Source organism: Nycticebus coucang, chromosome 14 (assembly GCF_027406575.1).
Source record: "Nycticebus coucang isolate mNycCou1 chromosome 14, mNycCou1.pri, whole genome shotgun sequence".
NCBI lineage: Eukaryota > Metazoa > Chordata > Mammalia > Primates > Lorisidae > Nycticebus > Nycticebus coucang.
Window position 1 is genome coordinate 41,750,319 of NC_069793.1, and position 13,170 is coordinate 41,763,488.

At 39.9% G+C, this 13,170-nt stretch overlaps 1 non-coding gene across 1 annotated transcript; it reads left to right on the top strand.

The window, feature by feature from the left end:
• The first annotated feature begins 11,784 nt into the window (after positions 1–11,784).
• LOC128566182 (small nucleolar RNA SNORD29) lies at positions 11,785–11,849 on the top strand. Its single transcript, XR_008374472.1, has one exon. It is a non-coding gene; the product is annotated as a small nucleolar RNA SNORD29 (small nucleolar RNA).
• Positions 11,850–13,170: the final 1,321 nt, after the last annotated feature.

Below are 13,170 nucleotides of genomic sequence, written 5' to 3' on the forward strand. Positions count from 1 at the left end.
CACAGCCTTTTTCAGCATCTTAATTTTGCCTAGTGTATTTCATCGTACATGTCTTACCTCCAGAATGGTACAGTAACATATTTGTGTTGCTGTACTATCTTTACCTATAGTTCTAAAATCATTACAGAATAAAAAATTATTAAAATAAGCTTTAAGAGAAGTGAGAGAGCATTATTTGGCTAAAGTCATTCAAAGGATTGCTCAACCTAACAGAACACTGCAGTCTCAAATACCTTTGAACTTCCTGCACATAGACTCTGGTTTCTCAGTACTGCCTGTGTGCAGTCTTTACCAGGGCTGACACCTTAATTAAATGCCATGTCTGGGTACCTAGGATTTGACATCCCCCCCTACTTCTCAGGAATTTCTGACTTTTCTGTCTGTTCCCCAGTTGCAGTTTTGCCACTGCTGGTCAGGTGCTGACACCTCAAAAAGTTGCCACCAACTCCCACAAGGTTGGGTAAAACAACCCCATTTACTGTAACACATTTTACTGAGGATGAAAATTTAGAAAAGAGCTGAGCTATATTGCCATGGCAACCAGACAGAAATGAAAAAAATGCAGTCAACTCTTCTGTTGGAGAGTATCAGGACATCACGCAATCCTCACGGCAGTGTGCATGGTCCTTCTCCCCCACCAGATCTCAGTCGGCGCTCTGATTGCGTGCCATGCTGTCAGTCTGAGATGTTGACTAGGTGAAAGGTAATATTATCTTAGAGATACAAAGAATAATCACACTTTAGGGATAAAAGAATGAAGTTACAGAAAGGGGGCACCCCCAAACAAAAGCTTTCCTCACTTTTTTGTTGCTGTTTATGTATTTGTTAGGTCTTGTTTTTGTAGTTACTGTCTCAAATATGGTTATTTCATGCATACAGAGTCAACCTTTACAAAATTTTCCACAGAAAGTCTTTGATACCTTCAGTGATGGCTCCTCCTTCCATCTCTAGGTATTTGAAATGCCATCATTAGTGAGCCATCCTTTAGGCATCATGTTTGGCCATCTGTGTAGTAGACCTTGCTGAATATGGATAGCAAAGCTTGCAGAATCCTCCGGGGTTAGTCCCTACTTCTAGTGTGTGTGTGTGTGTGTGTGTGTGTGTGTGCGCGCGCACGCGCGTGTGTGTGTGTGTGTGTGTGTGCGCGCGCACGCGCGTGTGTGTGAGTGTGTGCGTGTGTGTGTGTGTGTGTAAGAGATATCATTACCACATAACAGGTACTCAGTTGTTAATTCTCTTCTCTTTTTTTCTTTACTTAAATCTTGATGGTCTTTAAATATAACTGTTCAAATATAACTGTGAACTCAGGGGAGACAATTTTGAAAGGTAATCAAGATCATGAGCTATTAGATTTCTGAACATTCGTAAGGAAACTTTAGTTCATTTTTTCACTATATAGACTTGGAAACTGAAGGCTAGGCTTCTGAAATCAGATCATCAATTACTTGGCAGACCCAGCACCAAAAGCTAGGTCTTCCAAAGCTTTATATTCCTTCCCATCACAGGGCAGATCCTAGCTAACACTCTGAGTACAGGGCATATAGAGCTAACTGCTTGAAACATTTCTATGAGTACACAGAAAAGACTTAGCCTAAATGACTGGTTGGATGCCTGAAAGAAGAATTAAGAAGACATCAAGTATTAAATCTTCCTCTAGCGTAAGACCTGTTGTGCACCTCTGGAGTGCTTTTCTGTTGCCCTCTGTATTCTTCTCCTCATGATGAATAATTCCCATGTATCTAATTGTCTGGTTCATCCATGACTTTTCATTTACCCTAGCAGCAGAAAATATGCTGATCTTGATTATTTTACTATGTCAATGCCTGTCTTTGAGTTATATTGTAGTATTTTCTGATCATTTAGATCCTTCTTCAGTGAAAAATCTCCTGCAAAGAGAATGCAACTAATTATCATAACTTTATATCTGCTAGTATTTACTCAGTCAATCACAAATTACACATTTATATCTCTGTAATATGGAAATTATATATGGTGTGAAATTGTATATGATTTGTGTAAGTATGTGTGTAGTCAGAACACAGTCTCTGAAAATTTAATAAAATACATCTAGGTGCAGTGCTTTCGTTTTTGGTAGTTTTCCATCATAATTTGTCTTGTTTGTTTTCTAAAATAATATATGATGTCTTTGTCAATTGTTGTCAAGGATAACAATTTTATCTCATTATTACTGAAGAAAAAATATAATATACAAAACAAAATGTCTCCTGAGAATAGGTATTTTTTTTCCTGGATACATTTTTACAAAGAGAGACTGCCTATGAGGATGAGTTGACCATTCTTCTTTCTAAATAATCGGCAACATTATTTGTATTGTAAAAAAGAAAAATCAGGGTTCTGAATGTATTTATTGTCATTCGTTCTTTACAAGGTTTTTGTTTCTAGTCCTTATCTTACACATTGTTATTGTTATGAATTTTAAGCCTTTTTAATTCTGTGAAGGCAAAAGTGCAAACCTAATAAACACATGTATATGTAAAAAAAAAAAAAGAAAGAAAAATCAAGGTATGGTTCTAAAATCTCTCTTGTGGTCTAGGGGCTGAGAGAAAAGGAGGGGAAGGATTTGCACAGCCCCTCTCACATCTGTCTAAATCTTACCATTAAAAAATATGCCTTTGGCAGTCACTAAATCTTATTATGGGTTGGAAGCAATAAATCTTCTGAGGCATTGGGGAAGAAAAAAGAAAGAAAGACCATTGTACTAATGAGATTACTCAGAAAATAAAGCGGTGGATTAGCAAAATCTAATTTGGAAGTGATGAAGTACATGTGATGTTCAAGTAATTATTCCTGCACAGTCCCCATCCACAGGGAGCTCCGAGTTATTGGACACCGCACTATGTTAATGATGCCGCTGCCTGACATTTGAGTGAATGTGCTGACCAAGTCTGCATTGCCTTTCCTGCTGTCAGTACTCACCCCTGCACCCTGTAGCCGCAGTCAAAATGCTGCCACACACAGCCAGAGCTGAATGTGCGTGTGTGTGTATATGTGTGAGCGTGCACAAGTGTGTGTATGTATATGTGTGTGTGTGTGCACAAGTGTGTGTGTGCACGCACAAGTGTGTGTGTGAATATGTGTGTTCCATTTCTTGGGCTAGTGTGTTTGCCATTTAAAATCCAGCCTGAGACAAAAAGGCTAGCCTTCTGGATAGTAATATATGTAGAATCAAAAATCCAAGTACATTTCTCTGAGATTTACATGAACACTGGGACCAAGTGCATTTTTATAGTTTTTTCATCTTTCAAACTGTAGATCTAGACCTACATGTGTCCACAAGCGTGTTGTCAGGTAATAGTTTATGTGGTCACTGGAAATATTTTTAATACAATGTTCTACTTTCTTACAGCTTGATGATGGAAATCTCTGTGATTAGACATTTGATGAGAAGTATTTTTTGTGATAAAGAATTCTGTGACTTAGGAGGCGGAGCAAGATGGTAGCCGAGTAACAGCTTCCTTGCATCTGGGCACCGTGAGCCTGGGGAGATAGGACTCCAGGCATCTCTGGCTGGTGGGATCTGCCTATCATCACCCCTGAGAGGATACAGGGAGTCAGCGAGAGACCTCTGGACCCCAAGAGGAGGACTAAAACAGTGGAAAACTGGCAAGTGGTCGCGTGTGTTCAATCCGTCTAAAACCGCCGGCAACTGTAAGTTCAGTAGCAGCGAGACTGCAAACCAGAAAGGCCTTACCTGTGAACTGTTTTGGTGTCTTTGGACTTGGCACTCAGCTGAACTGCCTTGGGGAGAGCCTGAGCGGGAGTGCAGAGAACTTTGGCCTTTGTCTAGGGCCCCAGTCTGAGCTGCTGAGCCAGACAGAGCTAATAGTGTTTGGCTCTGGGTCACAGGCAGCCATTGTGAGCGATCTGCCCCGGCAAGCTCCACCCTCAGGGTCGCAGAGCTGGAATTGGGTGGGAGCTGGTAACCCAGTGACCAAGTAGCCTAAGGGCGGGGTCTGAGCCGCCTTGCAGCCCTAACCCTCGGGGGCAGAGGAAGACCAGTTTTGGCACACAGGGTAAGTGGATAGCCACTTCAGCAGTGATTCCAGCGACAAGCACTTCCCTGGGAAAGCTTCTGCTCAGCAAGTGAACAAGTTCAAAGTGCCTTTTAAGTGGGCTGAAGAGAGATTTAGGGTGTCTACCTCCTGGGGTTTGAGAAACTAGCAGCCTCCAGTCATATCAGAACTGTGATTAACATCTCATACCCCAGAAGACCACGTGCTGCCCAGACAATATTCAATAACATATACATACTGCTTTGTTTTTGGTTGTGTTTTTCTTTTTTTTGGTTTGGTTGTTTTTTTTGTTTATTTTGATGTTGTTGATTGTTGTTTTGTTTTTTAAGTTCAACCTTTTCCATACAGATCCTTTTTCTTTCTCAATTTTTCTAGTTTAATTATAATTTCCCATTGCTGCCTATTTCAATAATTAGAACTTCATTTGTGTAAGTGTTTCTACCACTATTATTTGGTTTTTCCAGCCAATTTTATCCTGTAAAATATTCTGTTTACTTGTTTTGGTTTGATTTATAGCATTTTTGTCTTTCCTCTCTACTTGGTGGAGGTGGGTGCTGTGTCTGATCAGGTTAGCAAAGAGCTGCTGACCTCAAGGGAACGACCCAACTGGGCACCCCCAGAAGGTGGTTTTTTTTTAAGGTTGTATCAAAGTACCCTACTGTACACCTATATTGCTCTATCTCCCTCTTTCTGTGCCTCTTTTCTTTTTGTCAATACCCCTTTTACCCACCCCCTCTCCTTTCTCTATTTTTCTTATTTTTTTTTTCTTATCACTCGGTCTTCCTTTCTTTCATCCCCTTTTTTGCCCTTCAACCTTCTCACCCTTCTGGTCCTGTAACCCTTAGTCTACAGGCACGAGAACTTAAAGAGCAAGAGGAAGTGAAAGGAAAATTAGGGCAAGGAAACAGATAAAAGAAATCACTCATGAGGAAGAATCAGCAGAAAACTCCAGGCAACATGAAGAACCAGTCCAGAACAACCCCGCCAAGGGACCATGAGGTAGCTACTGCAGATGATTCCACCTATACAGAAATGTTAGGAATGACAGAAAGGGAATTTAGAATACACATGTTGAAAACAATGAAAGAAATGATGGAAACAATGAAGGAAACTGCTAATAAAGTAGAAAATAACCAAAAGGAAATTCAAAAACAGAATCAAATAAGAGATGAACGATATGAAGAATATAAAAAGGATATAGCAGAGCTGAAGAAAATGAAACAATCAATCAGGGAACTTAAAGATGCAATGGAAAGTATCAGCAACAGGTTAGACCATGCAGAAGAAAGAATTTCAGAGGTAGAAGACAAAGTTTTTGAGATAACTCAGATAGTAAAAGAGGCAGAAAACAAGAGAGAGAAAGCAGAACGTTCACTGTCAGAATTATGGGACTTTATGAAGCGTTCCAACATACGAGTTATAGGAATTCCAGAAGGGGAAGAAGAATGCCCCAGAGGAATGGAAGAAATCCTAGAGAATATTATAAAAGAAAATTTCCCAAATATCACCAAAGATTCTGACACACTGCTTTCCGAGGGCTATCGGACCCCGGGTCGCCTCAACTCTAACCGATCTTCTCCAAGACACATTGTGATGAACCTGTCCAAAGTCAAGACAAAAGAAAAGATTCTGCAAGCTGCCAGGAGTAAGCACCAGTTGACCTACAGGGGCAAATCCATCAGAGTGACCGCAGACTTCTCTAATGAAACTTTCCAAGCAAGAAGACAATGGTCATCTACCTTTAATCTACTTAAACAGAACAATTTCCAGCCCAGAATTCTGTACCCTGCTAAGCTAAGCTTCAAAATTGATGGAGAAATCAAATCATTTACGGATATACAAACATTGAGGAAATTCACCACAACAAGACCAGCTCTACAGGAAATACTTCAACCTGTTCTACACACTGATCACCACAATGGATCAGCAGCAAAGTAAGATCTCAGAAATTAAAGGACAGAACCTAACCTCCACACTGATGCGAAAGATAAAACTAAGCAATGGACTCTCACAAAATAAGACGAATAGAATACTACCACAGTTATCAATTATCTCAATAAATGTTAATGGCTTGAATTCCCCACTGAAGAGACATAGATTGGCTGACTGGATTAAAAAACACAAGCCATCCATTTGCTGTCTGCAAGAAACACACCTGGCTTCAAAAGACAAATTAAAGCTCCGAGTCAAGGGTTGGAAGACAATTTTTCAGGCAAATGGAATTCAGAAGAAAAGAGGCGTTGCAATCTTATTTTCAGATACATGTGGATTTAAAGCAACTAAAGTCAAAAAAGACAAAGATGGTCACTTTATATTGGTCAAGGGAAAAATACAACAAGAAGACGTTTCAATTCTAAATATTTATGCACCCAATTTAAATGCTCCCAGATTCTTGAAGCAGACCTTACTCAGTCTGAGCAATATGATATCTGATAATACCATCATAACAGGGGACTTTAACACACCTCTTACAGAGCTGGACAGATCCTCTAAACAGAAATTAAACAAAGATGTAAGAGATTTAAATGAGACCCTAGAACAACTATGCTTGATAGACGCATATAGAACACTCCACCCCAAAGATAAAGAATATACATTCTTCTCATCACCCCATGGAACATTCTCCAAAATTGATCATATCCTGGGACACAAAACAAATATCAACAGAATCAAAAGAATTGAAATTTTACCTTGTATCTTTTCAGACCATAAGGCACTAAAGGTGGAACTCAACTCTAACAAAAATGCTCGACCCCACCCAAAGGCATGAAAACTAAACAATCTTCTGTTGAATAACAGATGGGTGAAGGAAGAAATAAAACAGGAAATCATTAACTTCCTTGAGCATAACAACAATGAAGACACAAGCTACCAAAACCTGTGGGATACTGCAAAAGCAGTTTTGAGAGGAAAATTCATCGCTTTAGATGCCTACATTCGAAAAACAGAAAGAGAGCACATCAACAATCTCACAAGGGATCTTATGGAATTGGAAAAAGAAGAACAATCTAAGCCTAAACTCAGTAGAAGAAAAGAAATATCCAAAATCAAATCAGAGATCAATGAAATTGAAAACAAAAGAATCATTCAGAAAATTAATGAAACAAGGAGTTGGTTTTTTGAAAAAATAAATAAAATAGATAAACCATTGGCCAGACTAGCGAGGAATAGAAAAGTAAAATCTCTAGTAACCTCAATCAGAAATGATAAAGGGGAAATAACAACTGATCCCACAGAGATACAAGAGATCATCTCTGAATACTACCAGAAACTCTATGCCCAGAAATTTGACAATGTGAAAGAAATGGATCAATATTTGGAATCACACCCTCTCCCTAGACTTAGCCAGGAAGAAATAGAGCTCCTGAACAGACCAATTTCAAGCACTGAGATCAAAGAAACAATAAAAAAGCTTCCAACCAAAAAATGCCCTGGTCCAGATGGCTTCACTCCAGAATTCTATCAAACCTTCAAGGAAGAGCTTATTCCTGTACTGCAGAAATTATTCCAAAAAACTGAGGAAGAAGGAATCTTCCCCAACACATTCTATGAAGCAAACATCACCCTGATACCAAAACCAGGAAAAGACCCAACCAAAAAGGAGAATTTCAGACCAATCTCACTCATGAATATGGACGCAAAAATTCTCAACAAAATCCTAACCAATAGATTACACCTTAGCATCAAAAAAGTCATTCATCATGATCAAGTAGGCTTCATCCCAGGGATGCAAGGCTGGTTTAACATACGCAAGTCTATAAACGTTATCCACCATATTAACAGAGGCAAAAATAAGGATCACATGATCCTCTCAATAGATGCAGAAAAAGCATTTGATAAAATCCAGCATCCTTTTCTAATTAGAACACTGAAGAGTATAGGCATAGGTGGCACATTTCTTTTTTTTTTTTTTTGGCCAGGGCTGGGTTTGAACCCAGCACCTCTGGCATATGGGACCAGCGCCCTACTCCTTGAGCCACAGGCGCCGCCCCAGGTGGCACATTTCTAAAACTGATTGAAGCTATCTATAACAAACCCACAGCCAATATTTTACTGAATGGAGTAAAACTGAAAGCTTTTCCTCTTAGAACTGGAACCAGACAAGGTTGTCCTCTGTCACCTTTACCATTCAACGTAGTGCTGGAAGTTCTAGCCAATACAATTAGGCAAGACAAGGAAATAAAGGGAATCCAAATGGGAGCAGAGGAGGTCAAACTCTCCCTCTTTGCTGACGACATGATCTTATACTTAGAGAACCCCAAAGACTCAACCACAAGACTCCTAGAAGTCATCAAAAAATACAGTAATGTTTCAGGATATAAAATCAATGTCCACAAGTCAGTAGCCTTTGTGTACACCATTAACAGTCAAGATGAGAAGCTAATTAAGGACACAACTCCCTTCACCATAGTTTCAAAGAAAATGAGATACCTAGGAGTATACCTAACGAAGGAGGTGAAGGACCTCTATAAAGAAAACTATGAACTCCTCAGAAAGGAAATAGCAGAGGATATTAACAAATGGAAGAACATACCATGCTCATGGCTTGGAAGAATTGACATTGTTAAAATGTCTATACTTCCCAAAGCAATCTACCTATTCAATGCCATTCCTATCAAAATACCTACATCGTACTTTCAAGATTTGGAAAAAATGATTCTGCATTTTGTATGGAACCGGAAAAAACCCCGTATAGCTAAGGCAGTTCTCTGTAACAAAAATAAAGCTGGGGGCAGCATCAGACCAGATTTTAGTCTGTACTACAAAGCCATAGTGCTCAAGACATCATGGTACTGGCACAAAAACAGAGACATAGACACTTGGAATCGAATTGAAAACCAAGAAATGAAGCTAACTTTTTACAACCACCTAATCTTTGATAAACCAAACAAGAACATACCTTGGGGGAAAGACTCCCTATTCAATAAATGGTGTTGGGAGAACTGGATGTCTACATGTAAAAGACTGAAACTGGACCCACACCTTTCCCCACTCACAAAAATGGATTCAAGATGGATAAAGGACTTAAATTTAAGGCATGAAACAATAAAAATCCTCCAAGAAAGCATAGGAAAAACACTGGAAGATATTGGCCTGGGGAAAGACTTCATGAAGAAGACTGCCATGGCAATTGCAACAACAACAAAAGTAAACAAATGGGACTTCATTAAACTGAAAAGCTTCTGTACAGCTAAGGAGACAATAACCAAAGCAAAGAGACAACCTACACAATGGGAAAGGATATTTGCATATTTTCAATCAGACAAAAGCTTGATAACTAGGATCTATAGAGAACTCAAATTAATCCACATGAAAAAAGCCAACAATCCCTTATATCAATGGGCAAGAGACATGAATAGAACTTTCTCTAAAGACGACAGACGAATGGCTAACAAACACATGAAAAAATGTTCATCATCTCTATATATTAGAAAAATGCAAATCAAAACAACCCCGAGATATCATCTAACCCCAGTGAGAATGGCCCACATCACAAAATCTCAAAACTGCAGATGCTGGCGTGGATGTGGAGAGAAGGGAACACTTTTACACTGCTGGTGGGACTGCAAACTAGTACAACCTTTCTGGAAGGAAGTATGGAGAAACCTCAAAGCACTCAAGCTAGACCTCCCATTTGATCCTGCAATCCCACTACTGGGCATCTACCCAGAAGGAAAGAAATCCTTTTATCATAAGGACACTTGTACTAGACTGTTTATTGCAGCTCAATTTACAATCGCCAAAATGTGGAAACAGCCTAAATGCCCACCAACCCAGGAATGGATTAACAAGCTGTGGTATATGTATACCATGGAATACTATTCAGCCATTAAAAAAAAATGGAGACTTTACATCCTTCGTATTAACCTGGATGGACGTGGAAGACATTATTCTTAGTAAAGCATCACAAGAATGGAGAAGCATGAATCCTATGTACTCAATTTTGATATGAGGACAATTAATGACAATTATGGTTATGTGGGGGGGAACCGAAAGAGGGAAGGAGGGAGGTGGGTGGGGCCTTGGTGTGTGTCACACTTTATGGGGGCAAGACATGATTGCAAGAGGGACTTTACCTAACAATTGCAAGCAGTGTAACCTGGCTTATTACACCCTCAATGAATCCCCAACAATAAAAAAAAAAAAAAAGAATTCTGTGACTTTCATAACTAATCTGACTTCAAGTGAAATGTGTAAAAATTGTTAAGCGTAGTTAAAAGAGTGATCTAATTCAAAATACAGAAAACCCAAGATACCAAAAAAAAAGAAAAAGTTTATTAATATGTTCATTCTATGCAGCTGCTCCTATAAGAGGCATCCCAGAAGACCGACAGCAGGTATTGTCCGGGAGGGCTTCTCGGAGAAGGAGAGACTTTGACGGATGGATATGGGAGGGAAGCAGAAGAGAAAGAGAAGCCATCTCAGGAGAATGACTTCAGCAAAGGATCAGAGATGACAGTTTATTTGGTATATTTAGAATTGCATATATTTTTTCTTAAAGGCAAAGACTAAAATCTAATATGAGCTGTTTTAAATAAAAATAAGTCATGATAAGGATATGAGATGTACCATGAAATTTTAATCTCATCACAGTTCTCCATTTCTTCATCTCTCATATTTATCCCTTTTGTATGTGTATTCTTCCCTCTCTTTCTCTAAAGACCAGCTCCTTCTGCCCTTTCGTGTGTAGAGCACAATGACAACAAAAGCATGCCCAAGATAGACCCCGGGCATTACGTCTTGTATCTTAGATTCCAAGTCAAATATCCTGAGGAAGGAGTTCCTTGGCCTAGCGTGGGTTAGATTCCTTCCTGTAGGTGAAGTTATAGTGGCTAAGACCCAGAAAACATTAAAACATAGCTGCTGCTACTGCAAACATAAGTTTGGGTAGAAAAGCAATTCTTGGAAATGGAATATTGATCAGAAAATCCCATAATGTTTCTTTAACTACTTTGTCCTTAATTATTAGAAGGACTCAGAAACCCTATAAAAAGCCACTGCTTCCTTAAGAAAAGAATTGCTCTAGGTTGCACCTCCCAATCTTTGCTGCAAACCTTTTCTCTCTCTTCTTAATAGATCCCCATAGACTCTGCAGTGCTCCGCTTCAAGTCCTGATTCTCTCTGTGCCTATCTCCTCTGGATGCTGACTGATGTGAAAGGTCCTACCTGACACTTCATTCAACTTCCACAGCATAGCCGCTCTGATAACTCCAACTTCATGCTTAATCCCAGCTCCCAGACACGGCACCTTGATGATTCTTCTCCCCATTCCCCTCCTCCTTCTCCTCCTCCTCCTCCTCCTCCTCCTCCTCCTTCTTCTCTCTCTCTCTCTCTCTCCAGATCAATATGAGAGTACAAACAATTCAGTTACATTGTTTGCACTTGTTAGATAAAGTCCAAGTTGCCACTGAGCCCTTCACCCAGGAGGTGTGGCACATACCCCTACATTGTGCCCATTATGTGAGAACTTACCAGTCCCCTACTGTCCTCCTCTCCCATCTACTCTCTTCCCCTCTCCTACCCCCACTTGAGTTTAATTGTGTTTTTCTCTCCTATGGGTATGTAGTTGTTCCCCTACCACATCACAACGTCCCAAAGCTGCAGATGCTGATTCCTTCTCTCTTGGGAGATAATTTACTGATCTGTAAGGACATCAAGCCTAAATAGAAAAATACTTTGTCAGAAAGATACTTCAGACAGACACGCCAAAGAGATAGCAATATATTTTGAGGCAAAGAAAAAAGTAAGATTTCTGTGATGAATCAAACTAGCTCATTATGATTAACAATGAAAATATACGAACGCTTGGGAAACTGGAGAGAGCAGGAGTGAGGGGAGAGGGCACGTTAAAGGAACTTTTCACCCACAGCTCTGCTTTTTCCCAGGTACTGTTACAGGAAACCTGCTTCTTGGCACAAAGGTCTATCGCTTTGTCTGGAGCCCAAGAAAAATTTTTGACAGGGAAACTTAGCCCTCTTTGACCCTACTCTGAAATTAGAGGTCTCAGGAAAGAACCAGGTGCACATGAATGCTACACAAGCACTGACCTTTGCGATAAGCAGCAATGAGACAATTGCAAGTCATCCAACACCAGACTCCCTGTACCACAGCCATAACTACAGCTTTAATTGGGCAAGAGACTGATTCAGCTATTCAGTTGGTCCTGAGAGACCAACTATGGGCTGCTATGCATTTGAGTGTCTTCATGCCCCTGATTAACTTTCTGGGACCAAGGACTTAATTGTAACAGATTTCAGCATTCATTTCCACCCCTAAGTATGGATCATATGCGCTCTCCTTTTTTGAAGGAGAAAGAGAAGGAGGATGAGGAGGAAGAGGAGAAGAAGATGAAGAAAGTGAGAACGAAATGCTAAAAAAAAAAGCAGAAAATTTGTAAACAGGGTACTCCCAAAAATTAAGTGAGCACTATAGCATGGAAGAGTGCAGTTAGAGGTTCAGGAAATCTGTAGTCCAAAAACTGCACATGCAGGAGATAATTTTGTCCTATTGAGTAAGTTCTGTGCTGCAGGGAGACGCACACTTACAAGGCTCCAATACTCCGGCATGGACACAAACTATTTCTTTTTCTCAGCAGTCAAAAATGAGATTATCAAATGGATATTATGGATAGGGATAAAATGAGAAGACAGGAAAGGTATTTTCTGTCTCTAAAGGCAGAGGACAAATGCTTCATCCAAAGAAGAAGAAGGCGAGAAGGAGGAGGAGGAGAAGAAGGGGGAGGGAGAGGGGAGGGGGGAGGGGAGGGGGAGAGGGAGAGGGAGAGGGAGAAGGAGAAGAAGAAGAAGACGACGACGACAAAGACGACGACAAAGACGACGATGACAAAAGAAAAATGGTTGATTGGTTGATGGTTGGAGTGGTAGAGTAGTAGTGATGTTCAGTACAGCAAAATTGTGGGGGAAAGCAGTTAACATACACTGGTCCAGACACTGTTGTATTATACTCTCTATGTCATTTACTGTGTGAGTGAACTCTCCAAGGTGTTATTATTCCTATTTTATAGGTGAGCAAAATCGAAGCTAGACGAAATTGAAGATTGGACCAAAGTTCACATGTGACAGAATTGGAATTTTATAACTAGTGTCATCTGATTCTTAAACTTGTACGCTTTCAA